Source organism: Gopherus flavomarginatus, chromosome 13 (assembly GCF_025201925.1).
Source record: "Gopherus flavomarginatus isolate rGopFla2 chromosome 13, rGopFla2.mat.asm, whole genome shotgun sequence".
NCBI classification, from domain to species: Eukaryota; Metazoa; Chordata; order Testudines; family Testudinidae; genus Gopherus; species Gopherus flavomarginatus.
Window position 1 is genome coordinate 389,911 of NC_066629.1, and position 23,255 is coordinate 413,165.

General features: G+C 53.5%; 1 pseudogene; it reads right to left on the reverse strand.

The window, feature by feature from the left end:
- Positions 1 to 17,540, reverse strand: part of LOC127033503 (tenascin-X-like) — a 34,407-nt pseudogene extending 16,867 nt beyond the window's left edge.
- Positions 17,541 to 23,255: the final 5,715 nt, after the last annotated feature.

Sequence of the window (23,255 nt, forward strand, 5' to 3'; positions counted from 1 at the left end):
CCATCCAGCTCAGGGGGGCCGTACCGAGGCTGCTGGTCCGAGCGGCCCCGTGGACGTTGGCCATCTCCTCGCCCTGCCACAGGCTGTACACGGCCAGGCCATATTCGGTGCCAGGCCGCAGCCCCCGCAGCACAGCCGAGTGCTGGGCTCCCGGCACCGGCATCTGGGAGAGAACCCAGGAGTCTGGCTGCAGAGGGCAGACCTGAGGCATGGAGGGGGCTGGTAGAATCCAGCCAGGCGCCCCAGGCTGTCGAGGGGCCCTGCCCCCTCCCGCCCCCCCCCCACTGACCTGTGATGGCGTCAGTGGAGATGGGGCCAAGGCACTTGTGGCCGGAGACGCCGTAGAAGTTGAATTTGTACTTGCGGGAGGGGAGCAGGTCAGAGAAGACGAGCATTCGGGATCCCCCGTCCACGGGCAGCGCCTGGGGTTTCCCCTCCGTGTCCCGGTACTGCAGGAGGAAGGAGTCGAAGGCCCTGGCCTGGACGGTCCAGGAGAGGTGGATGGAGTCTTTGGTGACCTCGGAGGTCGAGAGCTCCCCCAGCTTGGGCTGTGTGGCCCCTTCCTCCTCCTCCTCCTCAGCCGGCCAGCCTGGGGAGAGGGGAGCAGCTCAGACCCGGCCCCGCCCCGTTCGGGATTGGGACGAAAGCTGCCGAACATTGGCAAACGCCCCCAGGCTCTTTGCAGGTGGCCTGGCTGCTGCTGGGACGTGCCAAACCCCACCGGCCCCGGGCCGTGCTGCCGACAGGAAGGTGGATCAGAGCTGATCGTGGCCGGCGGCACGAAGCAGGGAAGGGAATTAGCCAGCCACACAATCCCCACGGGCCAGGCCGGACTCTCTGTCCCCAGCTCACGTGCTTCCGGAAGAGCTCGCTGCTGGCCTGGGCGAGGGCCAGTGCGACGCAGCTCAGACTGGGGTCCTGGGTCCCTTGGCCAAGCCCGACACTCCTATGAGCCTGGTTCCCAGCCAGCACCTCGAGAGCTGAATTGGCATCTTCCCTATGCAAAGCATGTCCCTCGCACCCTGCCCCCCCGCCCACAGGCACAGAGACGCGGAGAAGGGGGCGATTCAATCCTATCATGCACCTGCCGAGGGGGGAAGGGGGGAGGAGAGGGGGAATTTCCCGGCACTGACCTGTGACGGCGTCAGTGGAGATGGGGCCGAGCGCTTGCGGCCGGAAATGCCCTAGAGGTGGAACTTGTATCTGTGGGAGGGGGCCAGGTTGGTGACGGTGACCGTGCCGGATCCCCCGTCCATGGGCAGCGCCTGGGGTTTGCCGTCCGCGTCCCGCTACTGGAGGATGAAGGAGTCAAAGGTCCCTTCCTCCATGGTCCTGGGCAGATCGAGGGAGTTGTGGGTGACCTCAGAGACCGAGAGCGGCCCCAGGCGGAGCTGCATCCCGGCTCCCTCCTCCCGCAGCACTGTGGTTGGAACACAGGGGGAGGGTTACAGGTGAGGTAACCGCCTGCAGGGCAAACAGAGGCAGCTTCCCCCACTGCGAAGTGATGTGCTCAGGCTCTCTGCAAACTCAGGCAATCTCACCTCTGAGGTCTGGGACAAGCGGCCCCTCTTTGGGGTGGAAATAAGGGAGCAAAGTGACCGATGGAGGCAGGGCTGGCTGCAGGCACCAGCTAAGGAAGCAGGTGCTTGGGGCGGCCAATCCAAAGGGGCGGCCCTCCGGCTGCTATTGGGGCAGAACGTATGGGTCTTCGGTGGTGGGTCCCTCAGTCTCTTTTCTCCTTTGAGCTGCCACCAAAGTGGGAGAGGGGGTGACGGGCTAGCCGCTGATCTGCCGCCGAAGCATGAAGCAGTGCGATTTAGCTGCCGCCAATCGGCCTTCCCCCCCCCCGCCCCCCGCTGCTTGAGGTGGCAGGAAACCTGGAGCTGGCCCCGGATGGAGGCAAGATCCCTTGGCTGTGGCCGCTGCTGGTGTGATCGCACCAAGCAAAGGGATGTGGAGGAGGGCGACCGGGAGCAAAGGAACGTGGAAGGGGCCCTGCGGAGGAGGGGCTGGACAAAGGAGCGGTGGGAAGAGAGGAGGGGTGAAGAAATGTGGAAGAGAAGAAGGGGCCAAGGGACACAAGGAAACGCCGAGCAGGGCTGGGAGTGGCAGGGCAGTGGGAAGCCAGGGGCAAAGCAAAGCGCTGGGGAGGGGGCAGGGAAAAGACCTGGCGGGGACCAGAAGGAAGGAGGCGGCTGCTGGCTGGGACCTTTCTCCCAGGCGCAGCCGCTGACCTGTGACGGTGTCAGTGGAGACGGGACCGAGCGCTTGCGGCCGGAGATGCCATAGAGGTGGAACTTGTATCTGCGGGAGGGGGCCAGGTCGGTGACGGTGACCGTGTGGGATCCCCCGTCCACGGGCAGTGCCTGGGGTTCCCCGCCGCGTCCTTGTACTGCAGGAGGAAGGAGTCGAAGGTCCCCTTCATGGTCCAGGAGAGCAGGATGGAGTCGTGGGTGACATCAGAGGCCGAGAGCTCCCCCAGGCTGGGCTGGGCCGTGGGTTCCTCCTCTGGCGGTCCCACAGCTGGAACAGAGAAAGGGGGGTGAAGGGCGCAGATGGGGTGTTGGGCAGCTCACCTCGTCCTTGGTGGACACATAATTCCTAGCCAGAGGGGATCTGCAGAGAGGATTATTGGGGGATGGGGGTGCAAGGAGCCCCAGGGACGAGCCCCAAGACAATGACGGATCCTGCTGCTGGGAAGGAGAGCTGGGGACAGACAGACGGACGGGGCAGGTCTGCAAAGAGCATCCCACATTCCCGGGTTCCCGCGGCGACCCCGCCTCGGTGTGCAACCGGCACCAACCTCGGTGAGAGCTGAGCTGAGACGGGGGGAAGGAAGAACAAACGAGAGAGAGAGAGAGAGAAGGGGGTGAACCAAAGCCACCACCATCAATGGAAAAATCCCCACTGACCCCAAACACTCCTCCACCCACCCCTGTGTGCACCCACCCACCCGCCTGTCCACCCATCCCCAACCACTCCTCCCCATCCATGTGTGCACCTACCCATCCATCCACCCACCCCCAACCACTCCTCCATCCACCCCTGTACGCACCCATCCACCCATCCGCCTGTCCATCCAGCCCCAACCACTCCTCCGCCCACCCCTGTACGTACCCATCCACCCACCCACCCGTCCATCCATCCCCAACCACTCCTCCACCCACCCCTGTACGCACCCATCCACCCACCCGCCCATCCATCCATCCTCAGCCACTCCTCCACCCACCCCGGGGTGCACCTGTGACGAACTGGGAATGTTCTTAGTGTTCCCTCTGAATACTGTGTTGGTGCCTCAGTGTCCCCTATGCAGTTCTTAATATCTAGGTGGTTGAATAAGGGTGTGTGATTGCTGCAGAGCAAGGGGCCAGTGCACCTAAACGTCTGACACTCTGTCTGCTAGCAACTGATGGCCTGGGCCCCTCCTCTGCAAAGGTGCCAGCTGAAGGTGTTGGAGACAAAGAGATCAGGTGACCTCCTGGCCCGGGAAAGGAGCTGAGCAGAGAGGAGGGGCTGGAGGGGGTTGTTAGTCTGGAGCTGGCTGGGGACGAGGAGTGAAGTGTAGATGTGGGGTTCCGGCTCACTGCCCCTCAAAATGGACTCAGCTGAAGGGTCCGGTTCATTGTATCTATAAGCTCTATTTTAGACCCTGTTCCTGTCATCGAATAAACCTCTGTTTTCCTGGCTGGTTGAGAGTCACGTTTGACTGCAAAGTGGGGGTGCAGGACCCTGTGGCTTCCCCAGGACCCCACTGGGGCGGGCTCGCTGTGGGAAGTGCATGGAGGGGCAGAGGATGCTGAATGCTCTAAGGAGATGTCATAAACAGATAGCTAAGGGTTAATGTTCTTTTACCTGGAAAGGAGTAACCTGAAACACCTGACCAGAGGACCAATCAGGAAACAAGACTTTTTCAAATCTGGGTGGAGGGAAGTTTGTGTCTGAGTTCTTTGTTTTTTTGTCTTGTGCCTGTCTCTCTCTCAGCTATGAGAGGATTTGTGTCTCCTGCTTTCTAATCTTCTGTTTCCCAGTTGTAAGTAAAGATAAGATAGTGATTTATATGGTTTTTATTTTGTATTTACATGTGTGTATTTGCTGGAGTGTTTTGAAGTGTGTTCTTTTTGAATAAGGCTCTTTATTCATATTTCTTTTAAGCAATTGACCCTGTATTTGTCACCTTAATACAGAGAGACCATTTTTATGTATTTTTCTTTCTTTTTACATAAAGCTTTCTTTTAAGACCTGTTGGAGTTTTTCTTTAGTGGGGAACTCCAGGGAATTGAGTCTGTAGCTCATCAGGGAATTGGTGGGGGGAAGAAGTCAGGGGGAAATCTGTGTGTGTTAGATTTACTAGCCTGACTTTGCATACCCTCTGGGTGAAGAGGGAAGTGCTTGTGTTTCCAGGACTGGAAATAGGAGATGGTGGAGTCCCTTTGTTTAGATTCACGGAGCTTGCTTCTGTGTATCTCTCCAGGAACCCAGGGAGGGAACACCTGGAGGGGGGAAGGGAAATGGTTTATTCCGCTTTGTTGTGAGACTCAAAGAATTTGGGTCTTGGGGTCCCCAGGGAAGGTTTTTGGGGGGACCAGAGTGCCCCAAAACACTCTAATTTTTTGGGTGGTGGCAGCTTTACCAGGTCCAAGCTGGTAACTAAGCTTGGAGGTTTTCATGCTAAAAACCATATTTTGGACGCTAAGGTCCAAATCTGGGAATATGTTATGACATGGTGGCAGCCGTTGTGGGAAAGATAGAATTCAGAAGCCAGTAGGAATATAATATTTTTCTTTTCTCTGCTAGGGGCTTTTAAGCAGAGAGAAACAGTTTGGTTTCAAAAGGAACCAGAGAGAATTTTTTTTCTCTGCTCTCTCTGGCAGTTGTGGCTTGCATATTAAGCAAGGAATCATTAAGGAACTATTAAGGGTCTTTTGTGACAATAGCACTCCCATTGAGAATCAGTATCCAGCAATACACATGCAAATAAAATGGTTTTTCTGGTTTACTTTACATTTAAAAGATTAGCTAGAGGAAAAAAAGGGAAAAAGGCATTGTTGCTAGGCAGACCCCAGGAGGCAACAGAGAACCTGCAGTTCAGACAATAAACACCAGAGAGCAACACAAGAAAACAGAAACCATGCCTTCTAAGTCAAAAATGGAGGCCGAAGCACAAATGAAAGAAGCCGAGCACAGGCAAGATATGGAAAAAAAACTACAAGAGATGGAGCTGAGAGAAAGAGAAAGAGAGGCAGCTTACAAAAGAGAACAAGCAGCCAGAGAGGCAGCCTACAAAAGAGAGCAAGCAGCCAAAGATGCAGACCACCAAAAACAGCTGGAAATAAAAGAGAAAGAGTGGGAACTCCAGAGGGAAGCCCACCGACAGGCCATGGAATTAGAAAAGGCTAAGCAACAGGCTCCAGCCAATCCTAACAACCCTTCACCAATTATGGTTCCACATCCCAAGAAATTTCCCTCCTACAAGGCAAGTGATGACACTGAGGCCTTCTTGGAAAATTTTGAAAGAGCCTGTCTTGGGTACAGCATCTCTGAAGACCAGTACATGGTAGAATTGAGACCACAGCTCAGTGGAACTTTAGCAGAGGTGGCGGCTGAAATGCCTAAGGAGCAAATGAATGACTATAAACTTTTTCAAACCAAGGCCAGATACAGAATGGGGATAACCACGGATCATGCCCGTCGGCGTTTCAGAACCCAAAAGTGGAAACCAGATGTGTCATTTCCCAAACACGCCTACTACGTTGGGAAAAATTATGAGGCGTGGATATCAGGAAACAATGTTAAATCCTTAGACGAACTGCACCTCCTCATACAAATGGAGCAGTTCTTGGATGGTGTTCCTGAGGACATAACACGGTACATACAAGATGGAAAACCCAAAAATCTCATCGAGGCAGGGGAGATTGGAGCCAGATGGATGGAAGTGGCAAAAAGCAAGAAAGCTACTGTCAAGGGGAACGAATACCCCAGAGGGCACACCGACCATAAACCCTACAACCGAGGACAACCAAAGACTCCACCTACAACCCAAGGAAAGCCACAGACACACTATTCTTCCACTTCACCAGTTTCCAGTAACTCACCTCGACCCAGTGACCAGTCAGATGGAAGATGGTTTAAGTGTAATGAACTGGGACATATCAAGGCCAACTGTCCAAAGAACGCCATCCGAGTGCAGTTCATTACACCACCATCACCCAAAAGATCCCCAGGCCCAGATGCCTCTCAAATACCCTTGGAGCGAAGGGAAAATTTGAGAGTGGGCGGAAATAAGGTTAGTGCGTGGAGAGACAGGGGGGCACAAGTGTCAGCTATCCACCAATCCTTCATAGATCCCAAATTCATCAACCCAAAGGCCCAAGTGACAATTTACCCCTTCATGTCACAAGCTGTAGACTTGCCTACAGCTAAACTGCCTGTCCAGTACAAAGGCTGGTCAGGAATGTGGACTTTTGCAGTCTATGACAATTATCCTATCCCCATGCTACTGGGGGAAGACTTGGCCAACCAGGTGAAGCGGGCCAAGCGAGTGGGAATGGTTACACGTAGCCAAACCAGGCAAGCTTCCAGACCCATTCCTGTTCCTGAGCCGTCCACAGACGCCCCGTCTGTGTTACCAGAGACCCAGACAGAGGTAGTGGACCCGGATTCCATGCCAACCACTGAAACAGCCACAGCACCTCCAGTCCCAGGCCCGGAACTGGAACAGAAACCAGCACCAGCAATTGAAACCACATCTTCAAACTCAACGACAGTGGGCGCCAGCGAGCCTGAACTGGCAGAAGCAACAGACAGCCATACCCAAAAGGCTCAGCGAGAGCCTGAAATACCCTCAGGTGCACCAGCGGAGAGCGGTTCACCAGCAACGGAAACAACCCCATCACCTACATCACTTCCAGAGGGACCAAGCCCAAGTCCACAGTCTGAGGAAGAACTGGTGACCCCAGCCTCAAGGGAACAGTTCCAGACTGAGCAGGAAGCGGATGACAGCCTTCAGAAAGCTTGGGCGGCGGCACGGAGCACCCCGACGCCTCTCAGCTCTTCTAATCGATCCCGGTTTGTTATAGACCAAGGACTTTTATACAAGGAGATTCTTTCTGGTGGACACCGGGAAGAATGGCAGCTGCAAAAACAGTTGGTGGTTCCAACTAAGTACCGGGGGAAGCTCTTAAGCTTAGCCCATGATCATCCCAGTGGCCATGCTGGGGTGAACAGAACCAAGGACCGGTTGGGGAAGTCCTTCCACTGGGAGGGGATGGGCAAGGACGTTGCCAAGTATGTCCGGTCTTGTGAGGTATGCCAAAGAGTGGGAAAACCCCAAGACCAGGTCAAGGCCCCTCTCCAACCACTCCCCATAATTGAGGTCCCATTTCAGCGAGTAGCTGTGGATATTCTGGGTCCTTTCCCAAAAAAGACACCCAGAGGAAAGCAGTACGTACTGACTTTCGTGGACTTTGCTACCTGATGGCCGGAAGCAGTAGCTCTAGGCAACACCAGGGCTAACACTGTGTGCCTGGCCCTAACAGACATTTTTGCCATGGTAGGTTGGCCCTCCGACATCCTTACAGATTCAGGATCTAATTTCCTGGCAGGGACCATGCAAAAACTGTGGGAAACTCATGGGGTGAACCACTTGTTTGCCACCCCGTACCACTATCAAACCAATGGCCTGGTGGAAAGGTTTAATGGAACTTTGGGGGCCATGATACGTAAGTTTGTCAACGAACACTCCAATAATTGGTACCTAGTGTTGCAGCAGTTGCTGTTTGCCTACAGGACTGTACCACATCCCAGTTTATGGTTTTCACTGTTTGAACTTGTGTATGGTCATGAGGTAAGGGGCCATTAGAGTTGGTGAAGCAGCAATGGGAGGGGTTTACGCCTTCTCCAGGAACTAACATTCTGGACTTTGAAAGCAACCTACAAAGCACCCTCCGACAGTCTTTAGCCCTTGCTAGACAAAACCTAAAGGACGCTTAGGAAGAGCAAAAGGCCTGGTATGACAAACATACCAGAGAACGTTCCTTCAAGGTAGGAGACCAGGTTATGGTCTTGAAGGCGCAACAGGCCCATAAGATGGAAGCATCATGGGAAGGGCCATTCACGGTCCAAGAGCGCCTGGGAATTGTGAACTACCTCATAGCGTTTCCCAATTCCTCAGTAAAGCCTAGAGTGTACCATGTTAATTCTCTCAAGCCTTTCTATTCCAGAGGCTTACAGGTTTGTCAGTTTACAGTCCAGGGAGATGATGGTGAGTGGCCTGATGGTGTCTACTACGAAGGGAAAAAAGACGGTGGCGTGGAAGAGGTGAACCTCTCAACCACCCTGGAATGTCTGCAGCGCCGACAAATCAAGGAGCTGTGCACTAGCTTCGCCCCATTGTTCTCAGTCACCCTAAGATGGACTGAACGGGCATACCACTCCATTGACACAGGTAATGCTCACCCAATTAGAACCCCACCCTACCGGGTGTCTCCTCACGCCCAAGTTGCTATAAAACGGGAGATCCAGAACATGCTACAGATGGGTATAATACGCTCATCTACCAGTGCATGGGCATCTCCAGTGGTTCTGGTACCCAAACCAGATGGGGAAATACGCTTCTGCGTGGACTACTGTAAGCTAAATGCGGTAACTCATCCGGACAACTATCCAATGCCATATACCGATGAGCTATTGGAAAAGTTGGGACGTGCCCAGTTCATCTCTACAATAGACTTAACCAAGGGGTACTGGTAAGTGCTGCTAGATGAGCCTGCCAAAGAGAGGTCAGCATTCATCACCCATACAGGGGTGTATGAATTTAATGTGCTTCCTTTCGGGCTGCGAAATGCACCTGCCACCTTCCAGAGGCTGGTAGATGGTCTACTAGCAGGACTGGGCGAATATGCAGTTGCCTACCTTGATGATGTGGCCATTTTTTCGGACTCCTGGCCCGAACACCTAGAACACCTGGAAAAGGTCTTTGAGCGCATCAGGCAGGCCGGACTAACTGTTAAGGCCAAAAAGTGTCAAATAGGCCAAAACAGAGTGACTTACCTGGGACACCAGGTGGGTCGAGGAACCATAAACCCCCTACAGGCCAAGGTGGATGCTATCCAAAAGTAGCCTGTCCCAAAGTCAAAGAAACAGGTCCAATCCTTCTTAGGCTTGGCCGGCTATTACAGGCGATTTGTACCGCACTACAGCCAAATCGCTGCCCCACTGACCGACCTGACCAAAAAGACCCAGCCGAATGCAGTTAAGTGGACTGATGAGTGTCAAAAGGCCTTTACCCAACTTAAGGCAACGCTCATGTCTGACCCTGTGCTAATAGCCCCGGACTTTGACAAGCCATTCCTAGTAACCACAGATGCATCTGAGCGTGGTATAGGAGCAGTTCTCATGCAGGAAGCAACGGATCACAACTTCCATCCTGTCGTGTTTCTCAGCAAGAAACTGTCTGAGAGGGAAAGTCACTGGTCAGTCAGCGAAAAGGAAGGCTACGCCATTGTGTACGCTCTGGAAAAGCTACGCCCATATGTTTGGGGATGGCGGTTCCAGCTACAAACTGACCATGCTGCGCTAAAGTGGCTTCATACTGCCAAGGGGAACAACAAGAAACTTCTTCGTTGGAGTTTAGCTCTCCAAGATTTTGATTTTTAAATTCAGCACATTTCAGGAGCTTCTAACAAAGTAGCTGATGCTCTCTCCCGTGAGAGTTTCCCAGAATCCAATAGTTAAAAAGAGTTCTTAAAATGTAAAAGTCTGTTAGTTATATACTTATTGGTATATGTAAAGGTGCATGTGTTGTATTAATCTGTTTATTGTAAAGTTCTAGGAGGAAATCGCCGCCAGTGTGCTTCCCCACTGTCTGCAATTTGGGGGGCATGTCATAAACAGATAGCTAAGGGTTAATGTTCTTTTACCTGGAAAGGAGTAACCTGAAACACCTGACCAGAGGACCAATCAGGAAACAAGACTTTTTCAAATCTGGGTGGAGGGAAGTTTGTGTCTGAGTTCTTTGTTTTTTTGTTTTGTGCCTGTCTCTCTCTCGGCTATGAGAGGATTTGTGTCTCCTGCTTTCTAATCTTCTGTTTCCCAGTTGTAAGTAATGATAAGATAGTGATTTATATGGTTTTTATTTTGTATTTACATGTGTGTACTTGCTGGAGTGTTTTGAAGTGTGTTCTTTTTGAATAAGGCTCTTTATTCATATTTCTTTTAAGCAATTGACCCTGTATTTGTCACCTTAATATAGAGAGACCATTTTTATGTATTTTTCTTTCTTTTTACATAAAGCTTTCTTTTAAGACCTGTTGGAGTTTTTCTTTAGTGGGGAACTCCAGGGAATTGAGTCTGTAGCTCACCAGGGAATTGGTGGGGGGAAGAAGTCAGTGGGAAATCTGTGTGTGTTAGATTTACTAGCCTGACTTTGCATACTCTCTGGGTGAAGAGGGAAGTGCTTGTGTTTCCAGGACTGGAAATAGGAGATGATGGAGTCCCTCTGTTTAGATTCATGGAGCTTGCTTCTGTGTATCTCTCCAGGAACCCAGGGAGGGAACACCTGGAGGGGGGAAGGGAAATGGTTTATTCCCCTTTGTTGTGAGACTCAAGAAATTTGGGTCTTGGGGTCCCCAGGGAAGGTTTTTGGGGGGACCAGAGTGCCCCAAAATACTCTAATTTTTTGGGTGGTGGCAGCTTTACCAGGTCCAAGCTGGTAACTAAGCTTGGAGGTTTTCATGCTAACACTCATATTTTGGACGCTAAGGTCCAAATCTGGGAATATGTTTTGACAGGAGAGACCCAGGAAGTGAAGCCGTGTGAGCTTCTTGCCCTGAACAAATCTGCTCCAAGGGAGAGGAGGCTCCCCAAAGTCCTGACTGGCTTGGTGGGGAGCAGTTCCAGAGCATCGCCTGGTGACTCCGTGACACACCCATCCAGTCCTGTAAACACCATCCAACCCCATACATATCCATCCATCTATTCATCTGCTCCAGCCCCACCCACATCCCCATCCATCTCCTTATCCACCCATCCCCATATGCATCCATCCATCTATCCATCCATCCATCCCCATCCCCATCCCCCCATCTCCTTATCCACCCATCCCCATATGCATCCATCCATCTCCTTATCCAGCCATCCCCATACGCATCCATCCATCTATCCCCATCCTCATCCATCCCTCTCCATACACATCCATCCCTCTCCTTATCCATACATCCATCCCCATACTCATCTATCCATTCCCATCCATGTCCATTTGTCTATCCATTCTCTCCATCCCCATCCATCTCCTTATCCAGCCATCCCCATCCACATCCATCCATCTCCTTATCCATCCATCCCCATCCCCATCCATCCATCTCCTTATCCATACATCCATCCCCATACACATACATTAATGTATCAATCCATGACCATCAATCCATCCATTCCCATCCATACCAGTAGACATCCATGCATCTACTCATCCATCTATCCACCCCCACTGACGGCCTTCCATCTATGTATCCATCCATCCATGACCATCCCCATCCATCCATCCCCAGTGATCCCTATAGACAGCCATCCATGTATCTTTACATTCATTCATTCACTCCATACTCATCCATCCATTCATTCCATCTGCTTCAAACACATTGATCTCTGTGTCTGTCTGTCAATCCACCCACACACTTCCATCCACACTCCTCCATCTGTTGAGTGGCTGGTAGACAGGTCATGGAGGTTGGAATCTGGGAAGCATCCTCCCAGAAATGTCCCCGCTGGTGACTGCTGTCCTCACCCACTGCAAAGCAAAGGGGGTGGGAGGGGAAGGGGCCTGCATCCCGGGAGCAGCCGCTGACCTGTGATGGTGTTGGTGGAGACGGGACTGAGGCGCTTGCGGCCGGAGACATCGTAGAGGTTGAACTTGTATCTGTGGTAGGGGGCCAGGTTGGTTACGGTGACCATGCAGGATCCCCCGTCCATGGCCAACGCCTGGGGTTTTCCCTCCACGTCCTTGTACTGCAGGAGGAAGGAGTCGAAGTCCCCGGCCTGGACGGTCCAGGAGAGCAGGGTGGAGTCGTGGGTGATGTCGGAGGCTGAGAGCTCCCCCAGGCTGGGCTTGCAGGGGCGGGTTCCTCCTTCCATGATGCAGTGGCGGGAAACAGAGAGAGGGGGGTGGAGGGTGCAGCTGGGGTGGGGGGTGGCTTACCCGATTCTTGGGAAGCCGGATTATTCCAAGTGAGAGGGGATCTGCAGAGAGGATTAGTGGGGGGAGGGTGCAGGGAGCCCCAGGGGCTTGCCCCAGGACACAGCCAAATCCTGACTCTGTGAAGGAGAGCTGGGGACAGACAGACAGAAGGATGGGACATGTCTGCAAAGAGGATCCCACATTCCTGGGTTCCCCGCAGCCACCCTGCCTCCATGGAGGGGTTGCCTCAGAGTGACCGGCACAAACCACGGGTACAGCTGAGATGAGATGGGAGGAGACGGGGGAAGGAAGAAGAAATGAGAGAGAAAGAGAAAGGGGTGAACCAAAACCACCACCATCAATGGAAAGATCCCCAGTGACACCCAGCCAGCCCTATACACATGCCTCCATCCCCATCATCCATTTTCATTCACATCCATCCACCTCCATTAATACCCAGTGTCTACCCGTCCCTTCCCACACATCCTTGTACCAGTCATTCATCCCACACACCCAGACATCCATCTTTTCAAACACATCCATCCTTCTACCCATCCATCATTCCGTCCATTCCCAGATACAGCCGTCCATCCATCCACCAGCATCTATCCATCTGCTCCACCCCCATCCATCCCCATACACATCCATCCACCTCCTTATCCATCCATCCCTCTCCTTATCCATCCCTCTCCATACACATCCATTGATCTATTCATCCACTCCATCCATCCACATGCATCTATCCATCTGCTCCACCCTCATCCATCCCCATCCATCTCCTTATCCATCCATCCCATCCCCATCCATCCCTCTCCTTATCCATCCACCCCATCCCCATCCATCCCTCTCCTTATCCTTCCATCCCCATCCACATCCTTCCATCTCCTTATCCATCCATCTCCATCCACATCCTTTCATCTCCTTATCTATCCATCTCCATCCCAATCCATCCCTTTCCTTATCCATCCATCTCCATCCACATCCATCCATCTCCTTATCCAGCCATCCCCATACGCATCCATCCCTCTTCTTATCCATTGATCCACATCCCCATCCATCCATCTCCTTATCCATACATCCATCCCCATCCACCCATCTATCCATCCATCCCAATCCACATCCATCCACTCCATCCCCATACACATCAACCCATGAATCCAGCCACTCCATCCCCTTACACATCTATCCATCCATCCCAATCCACATCCATTCATCTATCCATCCGTTCCATTCCCATCCATCCCCAAGCACATCCATCTATCAATCCATGACCATCAATCCATCCATTCCCATCCATACCAGTAGACATCCATGCATCTGCTCATCCATCCATCCACCCCCACTGATGGCCTTCCATCTACGTATCCATCCATCCATGACCATCCCCATCCATCCATCCCCACTGATCCCTATAGACAACCATCCATGTATCATTTCATTAATTCATTCATTCACCTCATACTCATCTATCTATTCATTCCATCTGCTTCATACACACTGATCTCTCTCTCTGTCTGTCAATCCACCCACAGACTTCCATCCACACTCCTCCATCTGTTGAATGGCCAGTAGACAGGTCATGGAGGCTGGAATCTGGGAAGCATCCTCCCAGGAATGTCCCCGCTGGTGGCTGCTGTCCTCACCCACTGCAAAGCAAAGAGGGTGGGAGGGGAAGGGGCTGGCATCCCGGGAGCAGCTGCTGACCTGTGACAGTGTCGGTGGAGATGGGGCCAAGGCGCATGCAGCCAGAGACGCCATAGAGGTTGAACTTGTATCTGCGGGAGGGGGCCAGGTTGGTTACGGTGACCATGTGGGATCCCCCGTCCATGGCCAATGCCTGGGGTTTCCCCTCCACGTCCTTGTACTGCAGGAGGAAGGAGTCGAAGTCCCCGGCCTGGACGGTCCAGGAGAGCAGGATGGAGTCATGGGTGACGTCGGAGCCTGAGAGCTCCCCCAGGCTGGGCTGGGCGGTGGGTACTGCCTCCGTTGGTGCTGCGGCTGAAACAGAGAGAGGGGGGTGAAGGGCACAGATCACTGTCTGGGATAAAAGGCAACAATAGGAGGGAAGAGAAAGCAGAAGAGTGGAGAAAAAAATAAAGACTCAAAAGAGAAAAAAAGAAAAAATGAATGAGGAAGGAGGGGAAACATACAAGGCAATGGAAGGGAGAAATGGGGAAGCAGCAAAGGAAGAAAGAGGAAGGAAAGTAGAGGAAAGAATCTGAGGGAAGTGGAGAGACAGAGAGAGAGAGATCGGGAAGGGAAGGGGAGAATGAAAGCCTGAGAGGGAGGAAACAGAAGAATGATGGGCAAGCAATATTGAATAAACAGCGTAGAGGAAGAAAAGGAGAGAACTGGATGGAGCAGATGAACAGAGAGTGAAAGCGAAGGAGAAGGAGATATGAGGAGTAGGTTGGTGAGGGGAAGAGGAGGGAAGGGGAGGATCCCTAGATTCAGAGATGAGAGTGAAAGCGGAGGAGAAGGAGATATGAGGAGTAGGTTGGTGACGGGAAGGGGAGGATCCCTAGATTCAGAGACGATGGACAAAGTCAGAAAGAAGGGGAGGCAGAAGGAAAGGCGCACACCATCTGAAAGGCAGAAGCAGGACAGTGATGGAGATCAAAGAAGGACATTGGATGGACAGAAGGTAGAAGGGGAAAGAAAGACCCGTTGCCTGAGATTGAGAGAAGCTGAAGGCAGAAAGAGAGAGAAGTTGGAAGGAGACGGAGAGTGGAAGGAGAAGGAGGATGCAGCCCCGGGACCCTGGGGACAGTTTGGATGCCGGGTGCTCAGCACAGACAGACACACAGCGCACACCCATGCTGTGGGTTGTAGTGATGAGCAAGGGCACAAGCGTTGCCGGAAAGAGACGTGAAGGTCGAGGAGCCAGAGCGACCGAGAGACCCAGGCGTCTGGGCACAGCCGCTGACCTGTGATGGCGTTGGTGGAGAAGGGGCCGAGGCACTTGCGGCCGGAGACGCTGTAGAGGTTGAACTTGTATCTGCGGGAGGGGGCCAGGTCATGGAGGTGGAGGGAGCGCAGGGCACCGTCCACAGGCAGCACCCGGGGGTTGCCCTCTCTGTCCCGGTACTGGAGGATGAAGGAGTCAAATGTTCCCTCCTCCACGGTCCAGGAGAGGTCGATGGAGTCATGGGCTGTGTTGGCTGCTGAGAGCTCCCCAAGGCGGAGCTGCATCCCAACTTCCTCCTCTGGTGGTGCCACGGCTGGAAGAGATATTGCGGGGGTGAGGGGCATGGCCACTCACTGAGTCCAGTGGGGGACCATGAACCAGAGAGAGCAAGGGCAGGGCATGCCGGGGGCTCCTCCCCATTACCCAGGGACCTGAAGGGCATGAAAAGTTAAGCGGGGGAGGTTGCATGGGAGCAAAAAGGAGAAATGGGACTCGGAGATGGGGGCCTGGGTGACCCTGATTGTATCCTGAATGGGAAAGATGGATAGATGGATGGAGATGTGGGTACATGATGGAGATGGATGGCTGGATGCTGTGGGTGGATAGATGGATGAATGGAGGTGTGGGTACATGTTGGAGATGGTTGGATGCTGTGGGTGGATGGATGGATGGTGGCCAGCTGGCAGGCTGGATGCTGTGGGTGAATGGATGGACAGAGGAGTGGCTGCATGAGGGAGATGGATGGATGGAGGTGTGGGTACATGTTGGAGATGGATGGATGCTGTGGCTGGATGGATGGATGGTGGTCAGCTGGCTGGCTGGATGCTGTGGGTGGATGGATGGAGGGATGGATGGACGGAGGTGTGGCTGCATCTGGGAGATGGATGGATGCTGTGGGTGGATGGATGGAGGTGTGGGTACATGTTGGAGAAGGATGGATGGATGGATGGAGGTGTGGCTGCATGCAGGAGATGAATGGATGCTATGGATGGATGAATAGAGGTGTGGGTACATGTTGGAGAAGGATGGATGGATGGATGGAGGTGTGGCTGCATGCGGGAGATGGATGGAGGAGTACACAGTCATGAGGAGGCACCATAAAGAGGTCCATGGACAGTCCAAGGAAGGGGGACTGGGGCAGACTCAGACAAGCAGGACAGAGGAACATGGGCTGGAAGCAGCCTCTGGGTCCCCCAAGCTCCTGTGCAATGGAGAGACAACGAAGAGAGATGGAAGAGAAGAATGTTTTCTCAATGGCCAGCTCTGTTACTGTGCTGCAGGGTAAAGTGGGGCACAAGGGGAAGGGCTCGGCACATGAAGGAGCAGCCGTTGACCTGTGACGGTGTCGGTGGAGATGGAGCCAAGGCACTTGCGGCTGGAGATGCCGTAGACGTTGAACTTATATCTGCAGGAGGAGGCCAGGTTGGTTATGGTGACCATGTGGGATCCCCCGTCCATGGGCAGCGCCTGGGGTTAGCCCTCCGCGTCCTTGTACTGGAGGAGAAAGGAGTTGAATTCCCCGGCCTGGACGGTCCAGGAGAGCAGAGTGGAGTTGTGGGTGACCTCAGAGGCGGAGAGCTCCCCCAGGCTGGGGTGGAAGGTGAGTTCCTGCTCCCCGTCTGGCACCAGGGCTGGAAGAGAGGGGGTGAAGAGTGTGGCCGTGGTGGGAGTGGCTCACCAGATCCTTGGGGGTCTGAGTTATTCTGAACCAGAGGGGATCTGCAGAGAGGAGTAGTGGGGGGAAGGTGCAGGGAGCCCAAGGGACCAGTCCCAGGACACAGAGGGATCCTGCTTCTGGGAAGTGGAGTTGCAGACAGGTGGATGGTGAAAGTCTATAAAGAGGATCCCACATTCCCGAATTCCCCGCAGCCATTCCACCTCCATGGAAGGGTCTGCCCAGTACTACCAGCACAAGCCTCGGTGAGAGGTGAGCCGAGACGGGAGGAGAGAGGGGGAAGGAAGAAGAAATGACAGAGAAAAAGAAGGGGGTGAACCCAAGCCTCCAACATCAATGGAAAGATCCTCATGGACACCCATCCAGCCCCAGAAAATCCTCCGTCTTCACTCCCCACACACATCCATCCATCCATCACCATACTAGCCGTCCCTCCATCCATACATCCATACATCCCTCCATCCATCCATCCAGCCATCTATCCGTCCATCCAGCTGTCCCTCCATCCATCCATCCAGCCATCTATCCAGCCGTCCCTCAATCCGTCCATCCAACTGTCCCTCTATCCATCCATCCAGCCGTCTATCTGTCCATCCAGCCCCAGAAAATTCTCTGTCTTCACTCCCCACACACATCCATCCATCCCCATACCAGCCGTCCCTCCATCCAGCCAGCTGTCTATCCATCCATCCAGCCAGCCGTCCCTCCGTCCGTCCATCCAGCCCCAGAAAATCCTGTCTTCACTCCCCACACAGATCCATCACCATACCAGCCGTCCCTCCATCCATCCAGCCGTTTGTCCATCCAGCAAGCCTTCTATCTGCCCATCCAGCCATCTATCCATCCATCCAGCCATGCCTCCGTCCCTCCATCCCATCCATCCAGCCGTCTATCCACCCATCCAGCACCAGAAAATCCTCCATCTTCACTACCCATACACATCCATCCATCCATCACCATACCAGCCGTACCTCCATCCAGCCAGCTATCTATCCGTCAATCCAGCTGTTTATCCGCCCATCCAGCCCCAGAAAATCCTCTATCTTCACTCCCCACACACATCCATCCATCCATCCATCACCATACCAGCTGTCCCTCCATCCAGCCAGCCCTCTATCCGTCCACCCGCCCCGACATACCTCCGCCCACCCTTCCCACCGTCCTTCCATCCATCCAGATACACCTCCGCCCACCCTTCCCCCCATCTGTCCATCCGCCCTGACACACCTCCGCCCACCCTTCCCCCGTCCCTCCATCCGCCCCGACACACCTACACCCACCCTTCCCCCGTCCCTCCATCCGCCCCAACACACCTCCGCTCACCCTTCCCCCTATCCGTCCATCTGTCCCGACACATCTCCACCCACCCTTCCCCCCATCCCTCCATCCACCCCGACACACCTCTGCCCACCCTTCCCCCATCCGGATACACCTCCGCCCAGCCTTCCACCATCCCTCTATCCGTCCGGATACACCTCTGCCCACTCTTCCCACCGTCCCTCCATCCGTCCGCATACACCTCCGCCCACCCTTCCCCCCATCTGTCCATCAGCCCTGACACACCTCCGCCCACCCTTCCCACGTCTCTCCATCCGCCGCGACACACCTCCGCCCACCCTTCCCCCATCCCTCCATCTGTCCGGATACATCTCCGCCCACCCTTCCCCCGTCCAGATACAGCTCCGCCCAGCCTTCCTGCTGTCCATTCTCATACACATACACCTGCCCACACATCCATTCTAATTCACATCTGCCTTCCCACCTGTCCTGTCTGTCCATCCATCCGTCCATCCCCATAAATATCCATTCCTCTATTTCTTCATACATCTTCATCCAACCCATAGACAGTCATCCATCTATCTGTGCAGGCAGCCATCCATCCCCATACATAACTCTCCATTCATTCGACCTGCCCCATGCACATCCACACCCCCACCCACCCAGCCAGCCACCCTCTCTCCAGCCAGCCATTTTCCTCGGAAGGTCCCTGTGATGAACTAGAAATGTTCTTAATGTTTTCTCTGAATACTGTGTTGGTGCCTCCGTGTCCCCTAGGCAGTTCTTAAGTATCTAGCAGAGCAAAGGGCCAGTGCCCCTAAATGCCTGGCACTCTGTCTCCTAGTAACTGATGGCCTGGGCCCCTCCCCTGCAAAGGTGCCAGCTGAAGGTGTTGGAGACAAAGATGTCAGGTGACCTCCTGGCCTGGGAAAGGAGCTGAGCAGAGAAGGAGGGGCTGGAGGGGGTTGTTAGTCTGGAGCTGGCTGGGGACGAGAAGTGAAGTGCAAACATGGGGGTCTGGCTCACTGACCCGCAGAATGGACCTGGCCGAGGGGTCGGGTTCGCTATATCTACAAGCTCTGTTTTAGACCATGTTCCTGTCATCTGATAAACTTCTGTTTTACTGGCTGGCTGAGAGTCACGTCTGACTGCAAAGTGCGGGTTGTCATAAACAGATAGCTAAGGGTTAATGTCTCTTTCACCTGGAAAGGGGTAACAAACAACACCTGACCAGAGGACCAATCAGGAAACAACACTTTTTCAAATCTGGGTGGAGGGAAGTTTTGGGTGTAAGTCCTTTGTTCTTGGTCCGTTCTTTTCTCGGTTCTGAGAGTGACCACAGGAATCTCCAGGATTTCTAATCTTCTGTTTCCAAGTTGTAAGTACAAGGATAGTAAGACAATAGGTTTATGTTGTTGTTTTTTGTATTTACATGTGTGTAGTTGCTGGAGTGTATTCTTTTTGGATAAGGCTGTTTATTCATTTTTTTTCCTTTAAGCGATTGACCCTGTATATTGTCACCTTACTACAGAGACCATTTTATGTCCTTTTTCTTTCTTTTTATATAAAGCTTTCTTTTTAAGACCTGTTTGAGTGTTTTTCACTGGTTAAGGCTAAGAAACGAAGGGAGGGGGAACATCTCTTTGTGTTAGATTTACTAAGCCTGACTTTGCATACCCTCTGGGTGAGGGGGGAGAGAGATTAGATCTCTCGGTACTTGTGTTTCAAGGACTTGAAGCAGGGAGTATCCTAGGGTCCCCAGGGCGGGGAAATCTGGGATGAGGTAAAGAGGGTGGAATCCCTTTGTTTAGATTCATGGAGCTTGAATCTATATATCTCTCCAGGAACCCAGGGAGGGAGCACCTGGAGGGGAGGAGGGGGAAGAGAAATGGTTTATTCCCCTTTGTTGTGAGACTCAAGGAATCTGAGTCTGGGGGTCCCCCAGGGAAGGTTTTGGGGAGACCACAGTGAGCTAGGCACTGTATAATTCCTGGCTGGTGGCAGCAATACCAGGTCCAAGCTGCTAACTAAGCTTGGAGGTTTTCATGCTAACACCCATATTTTGGACGCTAAGGTCCAGATCTGGGAAGAAATGTTATGACAGGGGTGCAGGACCCTCTGGCTTCCCCAGGACCCCGCTGGAGCAGGCTCACTGTGGGAAGCGCACGGAGGGGCAGAGGATGCTGAATGCTCCAAAGAGAGACCCAGGAGGTGAAGGCATGTGAGCTTCTTGCCCTGAACAAGTCTGCTCCGAGGGAGAGGAGGCTCCTCAAAGTCCTGAATCGCTTGGTGGGTAGCAGTTCCAGAGCATCGCCTGGTGACTCCGTGACAACTAGTGGCAGCCGTAGGATCTACTGCACCCCGTGAATGGCGCTGCTTGCAGTAAGTGACTGTGGAGCAGTAAAACAAAGGAGGGATAATGAGGACCAGGCATGCTGAAGGCTCAGAGGGGGACGGTTTCAGGGAGCGGTTAACCTCTGGGAGTGTGTGACCAGCAAGAAGGACTGTTGGAGTAACGGGGTCCCGCTGAGGACTGCAGCGAGCAGTCTCAGGGGCGGAGGAGCTTGCTGCTCGACCCTGGGAGAGAGAAGGATTTTTGCAGTAGCAGGGTTCCCCTGGGGATTGCAGGAACAGTCCCAGGGTGGAGGAGTCTGCAGCTCAACCCTGGCAAAGAGGTGGTGACCACGAGAAGGGCTGGCACACCAGGGGTTCTTCCTGGAAACCATGGGGGAGCCAAGAGCACGCAGGCGTGTGAGTCCAGAGCCACTTGGGAATGGCGAAGTGATGGCCTATCACCATCTCCTTAAGAAGGACATTGTGATCCTGTGCACAAAGAGAGGGTTACGCATGGGGAAGTGCACCAAGGCACAGTTAATTGTGCAGTTGGAGGAGGAGGACTGCTCTGAGGAGAAGATTTCTGACCCAGATGGGGCTACAAGAGGATCTGGGAGCAGCTGGAGCATCAGCCAGGCATCCCCGAGGGTCTAGTCCCCAACCATATGAGGGACTTCACCATCGTGTTCCCCATCAGGGGATAGGAGACAGATGGGATGGGAGCAAGAGCTTGAGGAAAAGCTGCAGGAAAAGCAGCAGCAGCATGGACTGGCGATGGTGGAGCGGAGAGACATAGGGGGCTGCCCAGGGGTCAGTGGGGAAACACGCCTGGGGTGGCGAGACCCTGGGACAGAGAGTACTGTGGTGGTGCAGCCGCAGATGCTGAGGGGCTGTGGGACCTGGATGAAGGTCCCTGGGGTGAAGCACCTCACCCTGTCTATGGCCCGGATCCCTGTGCAGACCCAGGAGGGGTCGGGCTGGCTGGTAGCTGGGGTTCTCCAGGATATCGGCTGGGAGGCCCTGTTGGAGGGTGACTGTGTCTCTTTGGGACAGGATCCAGGCCCTGCTCCTATAAAGGCTGAGGGTTTGAATTCAAATCCAGGGAACCAATTGGCTAAGATGGAAATGGTCAGTGAAAATGCAAATGACCTGACTGGCAGGAGGCAGGGGCTGCTGGGCTCAGGATACCTGCCTACCTGTAACCAGCCCCATGGGGCTGAGTGGGAGGGAGAGATGCTCCCCGCCGCCCTGCACACCGGAGAGGGGGCTCACGCTGGCTCTGATGCTGTGACCAGAGCAAGAAGCTCGCTGCTGCCCCACTGGGACAGCAAGGGCAGCGCTGAGCACGGGGGGAGCTGAGACCCCAGCTGAGTGGGGGGACACCCAGGCAGGGCAGGTCGGCTGCCAACCAGGTTTGCCTGGTCCAGAGGTGCTGCTGGTAAGTGATTACACAGCAGGGAGGGAGCTACCAGGGACAGGGCTCAGGGGGGCTGTGACCCTATGTGATGTTATTGATATAAACTGGGACCATATAGAACATGGTTTGCAACCAAGGTCCTGTAGTGGCACCAAATCCTATGTAAAGGGGGTCATATAAGGTGTCTAAGACCAGGTTATGGGTTACTAGTTATGATTATGCTGTCTGTATGTCTGTATCATTTTGTAGTTGAAGTTATAAGTATTGGCTGTATACTGTCTGTATTTCAAATTGGTACTGCAGTTCTGGGAAATACCCCAGATAAGTTGGTGTTAGCTCTGCTTAGCCTGCTTGATGGCCCATTAAGGACCATCAGCTACACAATTGACCCATTGAGGGGAGGCAGATACGCCTTGTAACTCAGCAGGGTGTGCAGGGACTTGCTCATGTGACTCCAAACGCCATTTTGCTGTAATTTTCCACAGTAACAACAAAGAAGTGTTCTTACACCTGGAAAAGCCTATAAAAGGCTGATGCCTCATCTCCATCTTGTCTTCAGTCCTGCTTCCTTCTTCTGGAGGGACTTTGCTGCAAACTGAAGCTCTACACAAGAGACTGATGACCCATCCCAGCGGGGGATGTTCTCCAGAGACTTGATTTGAACCTGCAGTTTACTCCATCACTGCTACAAGCCTGAACTAAGAACTTTACCATTACTGTATGTAATTGATTCCATTTAACCAATTCTAGCTCTCATCTCTATCTTTTTCCTTTTATGAATACACCTTTAGATTTTTGATTCTAAAGGATTGGCAACAGCGTGATTTGTGGGTAAGATCTGATGTGTATATTGACCTGGGTCTGGGGCTTGGTCCTTTGGGATCGAGAGAACCTTTTTCTTTTACTGGGGTGTTGGTTTTCATAACCATTCACCCCAGGACGGGTGGCACTGGTGGTGATATTGGGAGACTGGAGTGTCTAAGGAAATTGCTTGTGTGACTTGTGGTTAGCCAGTGGGGTGAAACCGAAGTCCTTTTTGTCTGGCTGGTTTGGTTTGCCTTAGAGGTGGAAAACCCCCGGCCTTGGGCTGTGACTGCCCTGTTTGAGCAATTGGTCCTGAATTGGCACTCTCAGTTGGGTCCCGCCAGAACCGCATCGTTACACCCTAGGCCCAGCCAGCAAGAGGGAGCAGGTCCCACTCACTGCCCCAGCAGCTGAATTCCAGACCGAGCTGCAGAGGGATCCCTCCTTGGACAAGCTAAGGGAACTTGCAGGCCACAGTGCTACAAAGCCCCTTGGGGAAGGCTGCAGGGACAGAGTCCTGTGGAAGAAGGGATTCCTGTACCGGGAATGGGCTCCCCAAGGGGAAGTAGAACTGGGGGGAATCAGGAGGCAGCTGGTGGTGCCCCAGGAATCCACAGGATTCTTCCCATTCGAGCTGCTGTATGGGAGGAGAGTGAGGGGACCTCTGGAC